The sequence below is a fragment of the Ambystoma mexicanum genome, chromosome 1p (genome assembly GCF_040938575.1).
Source record: "Ambystoma mexicanum isolate Mex_15411 chromosome 1p, UKY_AmexF1_1, whole genome shotgun sequence".
Lineage (NCBI taxonomy): Eukaryota > Metazoa > Chordata > Amphibia > Caudata > Ambystomatidae > Ambystoma > Ambystoma mexicanum.
The window spans coordinates 249,088,653-249,105,873 of NC_090921.1; the positions used below are offsets into that span (position 1 = coordinate 249,088,653).

General features: G+C 45.7%; 1 protein-coding gene across 1 annotated transcript in view; it reads left to right on the plus strand.

The window, feature by feature from the left end:
* The window catches only part of VAMP2 (vesicle associated membrane protein 2), a 267,674-nt gene that overhangs the window by 60,447 nt on the left and 190,006 nt on the right, over window positions 1–17,221 (plus strand). The gene's annotated exons all lie outside the window — the stretch shown is intronic.

Genomic DNA, 17,221 nt, shown 5'->3' on the forward strand with positions numbered 1-17,221 from the left:
GGCTAATCATCGAAACGGGCCGGCTGTTTTATAATTGGGATTGAAACACCTGCCATCTGTGTGTCTTTTTGTTGTTGTTTTATTTAATTATTTCGTTTTGTATTGTATTCACTTACCTTTATTGTTTGAAATATTTTAAATGTTGGTTTCTTATAAATTTAAACTATGCTTGTCTGCCAATAAATATCTGTAATCCTTCTAGTGGGCGGAGAAGCCTTCTGCTGGGGGATCTCCATTCCGGCCCAGTTTGTTAGGTTTATGCCCTTTACCTTCAACAGTGGTAAAACATCTCAGTGCAAAAATTGATCAGGAACGTTCTTAGCAACCTCAGATCAAGCACGCCTTTCTTGTTTTTTTACCCAAAACGCAAGGACTTTAAGCATATTGTGGCATATCAAACCCTCCCCTGCGAGAGCAATCTAATCACTGCCACTGACCAAACCCAGGATGCGATGCGTAACAGACGTGATGCGTTCCCTCCAGGTCTCCTGACCTACGGCTTTCTCCAGCTTCAGACCTATCTAGACATCTGACCGTCGGTTGCGTATTTCTTCTACACGGGTTCCCTATTAAACAGCAGATTTTTTTTGAGGTCCTTTGCTTGGTTCTCCAGTGTTTTTATGGGTCTGCTGTTAGCCATCTATCTCGACTAGTATTATACCACTCCACCAGAATTCTGCGTTCCCACAACTCTATACTTTTGTTCACTCCTCTCTCTAAGTGTTCAGGAAAGGGATGTCCTTCCTTTTCTGTTCTGGCGCCAATCCTTTTAAAATGCTCCCTCCCTTTCCTTATGTCCTCCCTTTCTTTTCTCTGAGGTGTTAATACGTGGTTGTTGTGGTTGTTTTCATATGCCTCTTAACTCATGAGCTACTTTGCTTGTATGTCATTCCATCTGCAGTCTTTTTTCTGAGTTTTTTAGCCGCTGATTTTTGGGGCGAAACAACGTTCCACTTTTAAATATTTTTTTATTTTGGGGGGGGTTCCTCTCATCCCCCTTTCCAGTAATTTACTACCTATTCCCCAGCCACATACCCCTTATATCCCTTTACGCCACACCCCCTCAGTTTGTTAGGCCAAAAAACTGTGGAAAAAATCCCTGCTAATCATTTCCACTGGCACCAAAAAACTCATTTAGCAGTGCTTGTGCGCTTCATACAATTCTTTAAGATAACCCAATATAACAACCTTATTATTTATGGTAAAAAAGCTTTTTTGAATTATGCTGTAAATCTGAGTTTTCTTTCCTAACATAAAATGAAATGTGTTTAACATTTCTAGTTTTGTTTCACTTATTCTCGGCTGTGCTGTTATAAGGGGGATGCAGATAGTATTGAGGAAGTTACTAGGATTCATTAATGACTAATGCACACATGGGATTTCCAAAGCAGCCTGAAACAGCCTTGCGACCCAAAACATGCGGCTACCACCATTGCCTTTTCCATATTAGTGTGTTGATCTCTGATCTCTGGGCAAAGTAAATCATGTTTACTGATGTATAAAAACAAGTCATGTCTATATTTACATGAGATGAGCTACATTCTATCCCACTCCCAATCCAAAATGCATCTTTTCTCGCCTAGCAGCCTCTATCCTTCTTAGGACCAACTGCACTTGTTCATAACGGAGTACTACAGTTGTTATGTTATGTTAAATGATTTGTAACGCACCAAAGCCCGTGGGCATCCAGGCGCCGAGTGACAGTAAGGGAGGCGAGAAGCTGAGCATGTAGTTCTAGTAAAATAGCATCGTCTTCAGCTGTTTACGAAAAACAAGGTGATCCTGTTTTTCGTAGCTGTAGAGCGAGAGAATTCCATGCTCTAGCCCCTTGAACGTGAAAGGTGCAACCTAAACCCCTTGATCGTTTTATCCGGGGTAGTTCCATCAGGAAACCTTCGGCAGATCTTAAATATTTCCTAGGTCAGTAGATGCTAATCCTTTCCTTCAGGTATAAGGGGGCGTTACCATAGATACGTTTATGGCAGGTTGTAAGCAGTTTGAACTGAATACGTGCTGCCACCGGGAGCTAGTGGAGTTTTTTCCTGGCTGCACTGGTGGGTTCTGAGTATTTCATCTGGTAGATGATCCACACAGCAGCATTCTGTATATACTGTAGCTGTTGTATGTCAGTCTTGTTGGCAGCTCCCAGTAGTGAATTACAGTAGTCTACACGTGGCAGTGTCACTGCCCTTACGAGTTTGATACGATTTTCCACCGAGATTATGGGTGCCACTTGTCTAAGGACCTTGAGGTGGTAATTGGTGTTTGTGGAGATAGCTGTAACTTGCGCCTCACAGTCTAGACTTTCCCCCATGTATGTACCTAGTGTCTTAACTTTCTGCACTACTTGTTTCCCTCGATGGTAAAATGGGCGTACCTGTGATCTAATTTAATTTTGGCCTGTCGAGGGCCAAAGAGCATTAGTTCAGTCTTAGCCGCATTTAAACAAAGCCAATTCGAGGACTACCATTGTTTTATGACCTGGTAGGCTGCTGCTAATGTAAGTTGGTCAATGTCATGGTTCCCAGTGATATTCAGTACCAGTTGAAAGTCATCGGCGTAGTTGAAAAAGAAGATCCACAGAGATTCTAATTCAACACACAGAGGGAAGATGTCAAAATTGAACAGCAGGGGGGAAAGACAGGCCCCCTGCGGGACTCCGCATGTCGTGGTCTGTGGCTCGGAGGCACTGTCGCCCCAATAAACCTGCGACTGGCGACCCTCCAAAAAGGATCCAAGCCAGGTGGTAGCATTTTTGGATAGTCCTCACCGTGGACATCCGGTCAAGCAAGATTCTATGGTCTAGCAAGTCGAAAGCTGCTGATAAGTCCAACAACATCAGCAGCACCGAATTACTATGTTCCAATTTGGAAAACATGTGCGTCTGCAAATCCAACAATGCAGTCTCAGTGTCGTGGGAACTCTGAAAACCGGATTGCTTCACGTGCAGTTTGCCTGTATCTAGTACGTAATATTGCAATTGTACAGTAGCTACCTTGTCAATATGTTTGAGGAAAAAGAGGGTATTTGTGATGGGCCTTAGATTTGCAGCATCCAGTGGGTCCAATCCTACTTTTTTCAGCAAAGGAGTGACGGCTATGTTTTTAATGGACTTCGAGATTGTGCCAGTACGAAAAGAAGAACTGACGAACTGACGGAGGAAGAGAGCGAACAAGTCCCAGGGCTCTAAAATAAATTTGGTGGAGAAAAGTTCACCCGGGCAGTTAGTGGGATGCATAGTTTTAAGCAAACCCAGCATTTCAGTAAGTGAAGGTTCTTTAAACTCAAAATCGGCCGGTCGGTCTGATTGCCTAGCTGCTGCGAGATTCTGATTGGTCCTACCTATAAACGAGTCAGTACAAATAGCTGTTTTAGACTGGTTAAGATTGGATGTGAGACCTGGCAGTGAGGATGTTTGCATTTCTTGCTTGATTTTATTTTGAGCTTTCAGGAGCTTCTCAGCAAAAGCTTTTTGGACTCTGTTACAGTCGTCAGCTGCAGGTTTGATTAGGGGGTTACAGGCGATGGGTTTCTCCTATGTTCTAAATAACCGGAAGAGTTCTTTAGTCTTGTCTCCAGATTGATTTATTTGATTGTCATAAAAAGTTTTCATGGACCCAATAATAATCTTCTTATACTGCTTTTCGATGAGTTTCCAAGCCAGCAGATTTTCATTAGATTTGTCTTTAAGCCAGACGTGTTCCGCCTGTCTTTTACTGGTTTTCAAGATGAAAGCTTCTTTGTGACTCGAAAAACGACTGTATACCTTTTAACTCCTGTCCAGATCCCAATGGTTCAATAAAAGGTATGATCATTGACACAGTTTTCCTTTTAATAAACCAATTACTTTAACATGAATCAAGCAGACACTATTTGCTACTGTATCTGGAGTGTGGACCAAAAAAGCCAATGACCTCTTACTTTTACTGTCACAGTGAATCCAGGGTCTTATGTCGGTTTAGTGGGCACCTTCCTTCTAGCATCTTTGAAGAGAGAACCTACTCTAAGAGGAGTCTTGAAATTTTGGGAGATGAGATTGGGACTTGAACTGGCCCCCATGCATGGTGTGTGAAGGCCATCACAGCCTCTCTTTGCTGTGGGGGAGGGGGACGGGAAACAGTGGAACCAATGAAGTTTTCACAGCAGTCTGGCAGTAACATGAATTTGTGTTTGTTCAGAGGCATGCAAAATGACCTTTACCTCCCCGGGGGATACCAAGATCCGCTGCTAGTGTTCCGAGTACAGCTGTTCTCTTGGGGTTGTAATTATTATCCCTGGGGAACTTGTGCCTGACGTCTCTGGTATACATCCTACTCCTTCCCTTTGGCTGATGTGGCTTAACTGTTCATCATCCTCTCTCAGCAGTCCCTCGCCACACGGCTGAAACTTCAACATTCTAAAGACGGCCCAGGCAGCGCACTGGCGTGCCACTCTCCAGAGCCCCTTCAGTACTCACCAGCCCCTGACTCTCACAGCTCACCCCGACCATCCAACTCCACCCCAACCACTCCCACTGAAGGCCCTGACCGACACAGAAAAAGGCAGCTCGGGGAGGTCGCTGGCCTGCAACCCCCACAAACCCCATCTTGATAACCCAGCATACATCTCGCACTATTAACCACCCACCCCTGCTGAACCCACCCTCACTCCCACCTGTTGCAACCCCCTCGGCTACTGCCTCACTACCCTCCACGCCACCCCCCAGATACCTCTTCTCAATTCTCCCTCCCTCGGCTCAGCAGGAGCGGCACTAGCCAGCAGAGCCTCATCAGCAAACCCTCCTACCCCCTCGCGCCCCTCATGTGCCCTGGAAATTGCACAAGCCATACTCATCGCAGATCACCACTGACGCATTACCTAACCAACAAAGTAAGACAGCCCCCGCAAGACAACATTGTATATTTGTTTGAAATCGAGAAGGCAAAAAAAAAACTATTGAAACAGAATTACCAACTCTAAAAATCCATACATATAACTCGAGAAAATCTTACTGGAATTCAATTCCCCCAGTTGCCTAAACCCCAATGCCACCCCTACCTCACAAACTCTGTGATGAACTTTCCAACAGCTTTCATAACATTGCGCTTGAAAGACATCGTAAAATCACCATAGAACTAGCTCAGTTTCCACCATCTACATCTGGCTCTCTTTCAAACCCAAACTTTGCCTCACCCTCCCAACCAACTTTCTCCTCATTCACACCTTTCACAGGCCGATTTCTGCAACCTACTAGCACTCAGCCAACGCTGGAGCCCACCACCCCTTTCTAAAAAAAATCCTTAACTCTACCTGTGCTAGCAGCGTAGCCTGCTCCATCATAAATAAATCCCTCTCATTTGGCTCCTTCCCATAGGCTTTCCAAACCTGTCATGTCAAAACGTTACTAAAATAAAACAGCCTTGATTCACTGTCCCCATCAAGCTACCACCCAACCTCCAACACCCGCTTCATTGCTAAACTAATTGACTGTGCAGCATATAAGCAACTTGGCCTCTTCACAGAAGCCAATAGACTTCTCAACCCAGCACAATCGGGGATCCGACCCCTCTGTGGAATGGAATCCTTACTGGTCTCTATCTGGAACAACATAAAAACAACTGCTGATTCAGAAGGGTGTGCTGCACTCATCCTACTTGATCTATCCGATGCCTTTGCTACCATTGACCATGCAATACTCTGGGAACAGGCTCCTTATTCTAGGCATCAACAACTCTGCCCTTAATTGGATCACCTCTTTCACTTCCAAATGCTTGCAAATCCTTCTCTTCCATCCTTTCTCTTCCACCACTCGCCCACAAAAGGGGTGCCACAAGGAGCCTCCCTTTCACCCCTCTTCAACTTCTACCTAAACCCACTCCCAGCTCTCATCCAGATGATTTTCAAAATCCCCAAGACTCCATCCTCCCCACTTCCTGACATTACCTCTTGCCTCTCGGATATCCACCTATAGCTGACGACCAACCACCTAATTCTCAACCCACGCAAATCGGAGATCCTAATATGCGGCAAAACTTTTCTGATCCCTCAACTTTTACAGTGGCCAATTTCCCTGTGAGCCACACCTGCCCCCTCCGCCTCCATTAAAAATCTTGGATGCACTATGGACGAGGTCATATCTCTCTCCAAACACATCAACTCTGTATCCAGAACCTGTCACTTTCGCTCATGCATCCTAAAACAAATCTTTTTGTACCTCTCCTATCCCCAAAGAGTCTCTGCAGTACTGCCCATCAACATCTCCCGCCTAGACTACACCACCTGCCTCTATATCAGCGTCCCGGCATGCCAGCTCAGGAAACTAGAAGTCTAAAATGCAGCAGCCAGACTGCTTCTTACCGTCTCACCCTGAGAACACATCACCCCCCACACTCAGAATATTGCACTAGCTCCCTGTTAGTTAAGAGCAACCTTCAAAGCCATGCGCATCACACACCGAGCACTCAATAATACAGGAACTTAGTTCCTGCAGAACAAAATCATCCACTGCCAACCCCCAGGAAGCCTCAGTTCGCGCTCAACTCTCATCTTTGCTATTCCCCTTTACCACTCCACCAGAGTTGGCATCTCAGCTTTCTCGGTCTTTTTTTCACACCATCTGGAATACTTTCTCTGCATATCTGCCGCCCCGAAAACTACCTTTCCTTCAAAAAAGTCCTCAAAACCTGGCTATTTGCTGCATTATCCTGAAACCCCTCCCAAAAACTTCAATCTGAACTGAGAAACATTGGACACCGGGCAGCACTTGCTGCATTTGCGGCGGCCAGACCTCTCAGCACGTGGCGGCACTGGTCGTTTACACAGCGGCCAGGACCACACACACTTATCATACTCCAATCATAACCCCTCCCACTTGCACCACTAGCTCAATCACAGCCCTTCATATATGAAATATCACAGAAATGAGGAGTCACTGCACCTGGCATGTACGGGAAAACAGGCAAATTGCACTCACAATGGTTGTGATGGAATCACCACCATCGCAATTGGACAGATTGGGATGCATTGCAGGGAAGTGTCATGGGAGGTGGTGTGCCATGGCCATGTCTCGCACCAGTAGGTTAGTTGGGGGTCCCCAGTGCAACATTATAGGAGGGAAATCGGGAACCAGCCCTGGAATCTGTCTGGAAGGAATGTGGGGGGATGGGCAGGTATTGTTCATGTTGAACTATTGGGTGGGCCGCCCATGGTAAAGGTAAAAACCGAAAAGGTTCAGCAAGCGCTCAATATGGTAGACTAGAAGAAGCTGGAAGTACAACCCGGGCTCCTCTTGTTGCAAATAGTTGGAGCATAGACTGTCGTAGCTAACCGTTTATCACAGCTGCAAGATTCGCCAAAAGAAGCCAATTACCTGAGCGGGGGCACAAACAACAAATCACCACCAAGTTCTGCTAGGTACGCAACACTCTAGTGGACATTGGTGCAGGCATGGCTACCTGCACACATCAGAAAACAGCAAGACCTTGACAAAATTCAGTCATGTAGTTCACATTATTCTCTGCCTGCTCACACCAGATTACGCCTCAGCTCCTCTGACATCAGAATGCAGCGCAGACCTAAGTCAAGTTCGGGCACGCTGAACACATAGCGAGTCTCTAGCACTCACGCCATCTCCTGACTCCTGGTAAAATGTGCTATATAGATGACAAGTACAATGGAGAACAACGCATACCTATGCCTCACTGGAAAGCGATGAATAAACATTAGGATATAGACACTCTTTGAGTTAGACCTCAGTAAACATGACCCATTAATGAATACAAGAAGATAGCCTGAAGTGTAAAATGTGTGTTTCACTGTGCCCATAACCTCCAGATATTGGAATTCTTCCTGGGCTCTCAGGGTGCTGGGATTTGCAGATTTTTGTGAAGGACCACCAGCAGGATGACCCAGTCTAACTCCATGTCATTTCACTGTGGGATGTTTTTTCGTGGGGTTTTTTACTGCAGATTTTTTAGTGAAAAAACTCATTGAATTTTATTTTTTTTATTTTTGGGGGGTACCCCCTCCCCCATCCTCTTAAATTGTTTTGCTATTCACGAACCCCCACACACCATATCTATATTTTTCTAACCCCCCCTAAATATTTGATGAGTTTTTTTCATTAAAAAACTCAGCGGTCAAAACTCCTGCAAAAAAACATCCTGCGATGAAAGGACGTCGTACCACTCTGAAGATTTCCGTGGAAGGAGGGGGCAGCATTCCATTGTCTGTAGCATGTGTTGGTGTGACGCATGTCTTGGGGGTTCTCCAGGTCTAGTATTAGGGTTGTTGGGTATGTGATTAGGGCAGAGAGTTGTGCGGTTTCTGATTGTGTGAGGCTCTACATGCCTCGGGTGATGAGTTCATCTGAAAGGTTGGTGATGTGACTGGGTATTTGGAACAGTATTGACCACTGACTAGCAGGTGAGTCACCAAGCATAGACGCTCTACCATTTTCTATTTCTGAACTCCTCTCTCCATCAGGGGAGTGATTCCATCAAATAAAAAAAATAATCCAAGCAAAATTCATGAGAAAGTATTCATATCATAAGGTCAAGCATCAAACGATATAATATAGACTCAACATTTTGTGATCACAAATTTGGAAAATGTACCTCAGAAGTTCCCAGGTGCCTCTAGCACATGCTTTCAAAATAAATATACACTACTTCAAATAACATTGTATGATTATATAAAAAATTATGGTGGTCCAAGCAATCGGGGTGAGTAGATATCAGCTTCATTATTTAAGGCGAGATCAAACCCAGTGTCCCCCACTCCCCCATTAGCTTCACGCCAACTCTCAACTGAACCAATGCCAACTAAAACATTCCAACATAGAATACCGTAGCCAAAGTTCCATGGACTTAAGGATACTGGCAACAACACAGAAGATTAACAATAAAACACATCTCCTTTCCTCAACATGTACACATTTATTTACATTTATTTGGTTTAATTTATTACTTTCACGTTTGATGAGCGCCACCCTGGACAGATTCCAGACCTGCCCACCACGTACTCTCACTGCACCTCTCAACACTTCCATCTCCTGCACGGGATCCGAATACAGCAACCTCCCCTTCCTTCTCACAGCCCCTTTCTGTATTCTCACCCAGTCACCTACACACACCTCTACACTCTTCCGACCATACTTCTCATTCTCCTTGCTCACCCTCTCATCTTTCTTTCTCCCCAGAGTCCTCTTTACTTCCTCCACCACACAGACTCCAATGTTCTTCCTAATCAGGGATGTGATACCTTGGTATTGGGTTTCCTCCACTCTCACCAACTCAAATGGGCTCACACCAGTAGCAGCATGTGGAGCCATGCGCAACGCATATGGCCTCTTCCTCACAGCAACTTTCTTATCCTTTCCACATGCATCTGCCATCCTCACTGCTTCCAATACACATCTGTTCACTCTCTCCACAGCAGCATTGCACTCGGCATGATAAGCTGCCGTCACCCCACAACACACCAAATATTCCTCAAAAAAACCTCCTACATATTGTCTGCCAGTGCCCATCAGACCAGAATTGGGCAAACCCTCTCTCTCGAACTACAGCATTCTCTGTGGTCTCTCGAACAATCCTAAACTCTGACCACTGTGACAACAAATCAACCAGGACCAAAATGTTCAACCCTTAACATCCACCAAGGTCGACCGGACTCAAAATATCCAAAGCCAAGTCACACCACACACTCTCTAGACATCCTCCTTCGCCATTAGCTGGAAATTACACTACACCCTTACCAGACTTCTCACACTCAATACATTTTCCCAGTGATCTTTCTACATCGCGATTGAACCCTGGCCAATACTCATTTATTTTATTTTTATTTATTTATAAGGCGCTGAAACCCTGCAAGCATCAGAGCGCCATCACAAAACAAACTTACAACAAAAACACAAAGAAAAACACCTTTAACACAATAATTGGACATGACAACATTCCGGAAGTACTACTTTCTCAACAGAGATTAAATGTACGGGTTAATCCATTATAAGATTCAAATTTGATGATCATCTAGGCAGGTAGTTACAGAAACTATGGTAGCATGGTAAATTACTGGATCCACATCCAACCAGGACACAATGCTTATTTTCCTGGGAACACCATTCATTTATTTCTAGCCTATGTATACATTTCAGGTCTATGTGTCTAACCACCCCCGACACAGTTCGTTGGCGAAGCCATGCCAGGACCTTGAATGTTAGTAATAATAAAATTCCTTTTGTCCATAACAACATTTTGAGTGGACTTGTCCTTTATCCAATGCATTGTGGACTTCCTTATCCGAAAGTTCTTTGAAATTGAGTTTTTATTAATTTTCACAGGATAGTCCACTCTACCGGGGCTTGTCTGGCACTTCACAAGGACCTCCAGTAGGGGAGTGTGTCTTCTCCTCTTCTCTAGGGGGGAGACAATAGGACCTGTTAGAAGGTCAATGCCAGACATGAGATGATGGCTGTAAGGTGGGTGAGACCCAATCTCCTTCCCTAAAAAACGAGTCAGGCCGAGCAGGCAAATCAAGAGTAACCTCATAGTGTTGCATCACAGGAGGGATTAAAGGGTCTGTTTGGCAAGACATATCTGCTTTCACAATATGATAGTTCCCCACACAGTTATCGAGGCAATCCATCAAATTGTTAAAATCATCAAGGTTTTGGCAAAGATTTAATTGGTTATTAATGTTTGCCTTTACCACAATCCTTTGGTCCGGGGTGATCTGCTCCTGGGTTGGTCAATGCTGTAGAAATGGGAATAAAAATAGGTCGTAAATAATTTTCAAGCCCTTCTATAACTAGAGTGGTAATTGAAGACAGGGGAGAACTAGGTGTCTGCCCTGAATTAAGGGAACCGTTTCCAGCGCTAATAGCCTCATTAATAATCGGAACCACAGGAGAGCAGGACTGTTCACTTATATCCTGGTCACTGGCGTTGGTAGGATTAATAACCAAAGACAGGATCATCCTGTCAGTTTCGAGTCTTTGCCTTCTTCGTAGGCTCAGAGCCAGGACTTCGGACATGCTGTCCCTCCTCGATGACATAGGGGAGGCCTCGGGGGTAATAGCCATGGTCTTCTTGGTCACCATATGAAGGCTCACTGCCAGAGCCTCAGACCCATAAACCCCACCGAGAGGGATCAGTAGTGGCATTAGAGATAATAGCTGATGTCTCCGCAATCTCCAAGCCTTACCCCATAGTTGTAACCATAGTTTCATCTGGGGGGCTAACCAGGGTAGAGTGCATAGTGGGAGGGATATAAAATAGAGGTTTGCTTGGAAACAGCCTAGAAGGGGATATGGTGGCTGAAACAACTATCAGGGACATGGCAGCCACAATCTCTTTCCCCATGCCCGTAGCCATTTTTTCTCCCCAAGTTCATAATCGCAACAAGAGAACAAGGTAATAAAAATAGCTTACTAATAAATACTCTTTACCAGGGAGCAGGAAAAGGTGGCACATAGGCTCGCTGGAGCGTGGCAGAAACACCATGTGAGCACCGTATGAGTCTGGCGTTTCTGATCCCAAACTGATCCTACGTACTTCCTTAAGCATGAGTGGTGCTGCTTCCATACGCTTCAGTAAGCCACTGTCTGTCCTCTCCACCAAACGCTGGCAGTGTTCCTGGCAGCCGACAACGATACACGTAGCCCATTGAGCAATGCCGTGCCTTGCTTGTTCAAAATAAATTGGAAGAAAGGACCCTACAGGGGACAGAGAGGGGAAAGGAGCATCAAGCTGCGCTACTTAGAGTATCAGCCGCTTTAGATGCCTTAATTCTGTAATTAAGGTATTGAAAGAAGACAGTCCTCATTATGGCTTTTGTTTTGGTAATACTTTGTGGGCTGTCTCCACCAACCTCCTTGTGCAACCCTTTCTCCTCAAAAATCACTTTGAGAGGCTTATAATCAGTTTTTATGGTAAACTCTGCCCCCACACAAAGGTGAGAAATGTCTCCACTGTCCCAATGACATGCAAGGGCTTCCTTTTCAAGGACAGAATAGTTTCTTTCCGCTCCTCTCAACATCCTTGAAGCATGTGTGATCACATGCTCCAAACCATCATCACCACCTCATGCCAGTACATCGCTAATGCCACTATCAGTTGCATCTTCCGTAATGACACACCTCTTTTATTTCGAATTGGCCAAGTGGTCTGGCCAAATCAATTTTGGTCTTAATTTGCATAAACTCCTCTTCACACTCCACATCCCACACGAACTCCACTCCCTTTTCAATAGGCTCCTCATTTGAACTACTCTATCAGTAAAGTTATGAACAAAAATCTGTTCAAACTTGATTATTCCTAAGAACGACCTCAGTTCACCCTTATTTTTAGTAGAAGGCACCTTCATTATCGCATCAACCATCCCACTTTTAGGTCTCAAACCGTCAGCAGATATTTCAGGCCCCAAATACTCAACAACATCGTTCCTGAACACACACTTCTCTTAGCATAATGCCTCTTTCTTTCAAAATATCCAACACTTTCTTTAGAGGTCCCTCATGTTTCTTTAGGGTCTCTCCGCATACCAATATATCGTCTTGAAAATAAAGGACGTCCTGCAAACCCCTCAAAAGAATGTCCATCATTTTCTGAAAGACAAATGAAGCAGTATTTAGCCCAAGTGGCATCCTGTGGAACTTGATTACACCTTCATGGGTGATAAGCAGTTAATTTCCTCGACTGCTTTTCCAACTCTATTTGATGGTAGGTGGAGGCCATGTCAAGTTTTGAGAAATACCTTGACTTCCCCACCATTGTCAGCATCTCTGTCATATTAGGGAGCGGCTGTCTCTCCGCAACAACACACTTGTTGAGCTCTCATGAATCCACACAGAACCTCAACTCAGCGCTTGGTATTTTCACCTCCACCTAAGGTGACACCCATTCTACACTTCCCGATTTTCTCTATTACACCAGACGCCCTCAATTTCTCTAGTTCAAATATTACACCTTCTCTCATCGCCAAGGGCACTGAACGTATCTTTGCCGCAATTGGTACACTACCCTCCTTAAGCACTATCCTGTGCCACATACCCTTCACGTGTCCAATACTCTTCAAGAACACACTGGGATAAGATTCAATTGCATTTACACCCTTTCTCACCAGTAGTACTTGTTCAACAGTGTTGGGATCAAGTCTTATGCCTAACCCTTTTGGCTCCCTCCACCCCAGTCGTGTCTTGACACTTTTTGTGATATCAATCTGACCATGCCCTCCTCTGCCCTTAAACTTCAAATTTGTACAAAGTATCCAACAACATCAATCTTTCCCAAATGATATCCCCCTGGTTTGATATCGGGAGGTAAAAGGTTAGTTAGCTGTCCCCCCAACTCCCTCAGGAACACCTTCTGAGACATCAAAAATCCTTTGCTCCTCAAGCCACCATCATTCTGACACGGTAGCCATCAACTTCAACAACTGGACTCTCACAATCCTCATCACCAGCACACGTCATCATATTGACCGGTATCACTTCTATTTGATCCTCTTCTTCATTGCCTGATGATTGCTGCCCTTCCTCTGTCATATATAACACTCGGTGCCCCCCCCAGTGTGAAATTCTTGCAGCAGCTGGCATAATGTCCCCATCTTTTACATGTTGAGCAAGTTACTTTCCTCCCTGGACATGCCGGGGACCCAGCAAAATGATTTGCACTCACAGACCTAAAGCATAAACGTTCTTCAGTTTTCTGTCCCTTAAACTTCCTGCTTTTGGAGTCCGAGGCATCACGTACACGCTGGCTACCACCCTTCTGATTGTTTTTCTTCCCTTTCCCTGCTTCTCCCACCCTCAACATTTCTGTTACAGAGGCTTTACCATCTTTCTTTGCCAATTCTGCCACACATGCCATGGAATTCTCAACTCTATTTGCAATGCTCATCACTTCATCCAAACTTGGCTCATTGTTGAGCCATAGTTCCTCCCTTAGTTTATCATTAGCACAGTGAATCATAAACTGATCCCTTATGTATTCATCTAATTTGTCACCAAATGTGCAGGAGAGAGATAAATGGTGAAGGGCTGCAAGATAATCTTCTACGGATTCCTCATCTTCCTGCACTGTAACTCCAAAATTATATCTTTCCAAAATAGTGCTGGTTTTGGCATTACATTGTAAATCCAGTTTCAGTAAGGCAGCATCAAATTCGTCTGAAACAGACTCCTCATGTGACTCATCCAATTCCGGCAATGTTTTGTATATATGCTCACCCTCATATCCTAGAAAATTCATTAAAAGGGATACCTTGCCGTCTGTGGAAATTGTGTTGGCACAAGCTGCCCTCACATAGTGAAGGATTCCCTTTTTCCATTGCCACCATTTAATGTTTGCAGATCCTGGACTAGGCATAAATGCAGGAGGGCCCGGCACCCCTGGCATGGCCATTGTATTTCAGTTTTCTTAGTAGTAGGCACACGAGTATTGGCCTGTAGTTATGCTTCCTGAAATTGATGCACTTTCCCAAAGAGTCACAAGCAATAAATAAATAAATAAATAAGTGAAGAGAAGAGAAACGAAGAAAAGAAATACCTTCACACTCGATCCCTTTTAGTGAACATCTTTTGATGCAGAAATCTTCTTAAACTTCAGTTTTCTTCTGCAACGTGCGCAGAGCGGAGCACACGATCAGCATCTAGGTGCACATTGTAGCGGTTGCCCCGGTGACCAAAATCAACTAAGTTGGCTGCCATCAGGGCGGATTGCTTCTTTTTTCTAAAGCCTGCGTGGAGCTTGGCAATTCTCACGCGAGTGGCAACGGCTTCAGTGGGCCAATGCAGCATCTCGGTGCATGCGCACACCGAAATCAGCACCGGGCTACGATATGCTACGATTCTACTATAAGTTATTTATAACGTGCTTAATAACCAGAGGTTTCTAAGGGCAGACCCGGGGATCGAACCTATGTTGCACCGTGTCGTCTTGCTTCCAAGGCGAGCATGTTGATCCTCAGCTATCCTCCCAATACGGGCTTGCATCCTTACCAAATATGTTTTCTGATGCTTGTTAATCTGCTTAGAATCACATGCTGTGCATATGGTCCGACATCCAGTTGTAACCGCGGAGTATTGCATCTTGACTTTCGGGGACCGAAAGGGGACCTCGGCATAGGCGTGTCCGTAACACTATCCCTATCGTGACGTGTAGTGTACCCAAAATCCCTCACGCGCCGAGGTCCCTCAGATTGGTTTCTTCCGCCCAGATAACTGGTCCCCCTATAGCGGAGCTCTTACAAGAGACATTGTTTATTTTACCGACTTGTCGGTTTTTCCCCGTTAAGTCACTTCGCTCACCAAGAACATCCTCGACGAAGACTACGGGGGATTCGCTACGGCAGTGGATTTCGGCGCCTAAAATCCAGCGATCAGATTTTCCACGTGGTCGGGCCCTCTGGCCGACCTATACAGTAGGAAGAGTGGGGTCAGGGTGGCCATATTGTCGGTATGTCTTTCCTCCTTTCCCCTCTTTTCCCTTTCGGTCTGGTCATCCTTCCCTTTAGCTATGGAAAGGACTTCTTTTAGATTCTGCCCTAAGTGTAGGGTCAGATATCCTTGGAAGGACGAACACAGGACGTGGAACGCCTGTCTGCCCCTAGAGCATGACGAGAAGCGGTGTGCGGCCTGCAAACTCCTTCGGCCTAAGACCCTTAAGGAGCGCCGTGTAGAGTGGTGGGCCACGTACGGTATGCTGCGGGTGGAACCCCCTCCCCCCACCGCCACACCCGCTGAAAGTAACGGGGGTACTTCGGATGACCAAACATCCATTGTGGATGTTATAGGCCTTGAGGCGGACATTTCTAGGTCTGCCACGCCCGTCCCTGACCCTTTAAGTCCTGACTCAGGTCTCGCTACAAGGACAACACCCGGCGACAGGGGCGTACAAGCGCATAACACTAAGAAAACAACCCCTACACCGTTTTCGACGTCTTCGACAAAAAAGGTAAAAGCGCCAACAGGGCCGCCGAAAACTTTGCCGGTTCCCTCGGATCGTTCAGATCCAAAGCCTTCCCTACATCCGCATTCGCAGCAGCGTCTTGTGACTGGGCAATATAAATCAAGTAAGGGCGCTGCTCCAAAAACTTCACACTTCGAAGTGTGGAAATCTGACGCTTCGGCGGTCCCAAAGGCCGCTGTAGGCCCAAAAACTATGGCTAGGCCTCTACCCGAAAAAAACAACCGCTAGGCCCTCTAGCGCTGCGGAAGGTACTACACCTACCGATAACCCATCAGAACCTCCGTCTCACGCCGATTCGGCGACTATCGAAAGCAGCATTCGAAAGAATTACTGCGGCAGTGGGTCTTATCCTGGTTCCGCCTAAAGTTATGGGACAAGCCGCGGAAAAAGTTTCAACGGATTGGGATCCCGATTCTTACGATGAGTACGCAGATAGTCAAGAGCCTCTTTCCGACACCCTAAGACTCTTTTCGACGCCGTAGGGCGGAGAACACCGATCGTCCACCCATAGGCCCGTTTGGGTCCACTAAATGGACTACAGAGAAGTTTGAAGGATTTATGTATCGGCTGGAGAAGATTATCCGTTTTCCCGATTACCCACCCCAGAAAAGGGCTTGGGTAGACCCTAACCTCCAAATTCAAGAAGATCAGTCTTCTACCTTTCAGCAAGAAGACGTTGTCCACATGGACTCATATAGGGACATTTATAATGAAGAGGAGGAAGATTCATTCCTACAAAGTTATGAGGAAGAACAGGATACTACGGACAACTGGGAAGAAACCAAGCAGGAAGGTCAAGACTCATGGACACTGCAAGATCAGGACACTGATGTGCCTGGATTCTGCTTTGTCCACCCCAGCTCGCCAGGCCACTCCTGTAGATGACCAAATGACATTCAACGCCATGTTGAAAAAAGCAGCTGAATACTTTAAAATTTCCACTCGAGAAGCTGTACCTGAGCAGGATTTTATAGAGGATATCCTTAAGGAGAAACCTCCATCTAGCCAGGCCATCCTCCTCCTTAATTCTATCAAGAGTAGGAGGGCCCCTCATTGGTGTCACGAGCTCAAACTCGGGCGGTGAACCCAAGAGTCGAAAAATGATTCCACCCCACCCCCTTCCGACCCTTTATACGTCCCAGATTCATTGGTAGTGACTACCACTCGGAAAAGGGCCGGGGTACCCCTTGCCACAGTGGAATTGCCGCCGGACAAGGAATCCAAGCAACTGTATGCGCTTGGCAAACGTGTCATGTCGGCGGCCGCATATA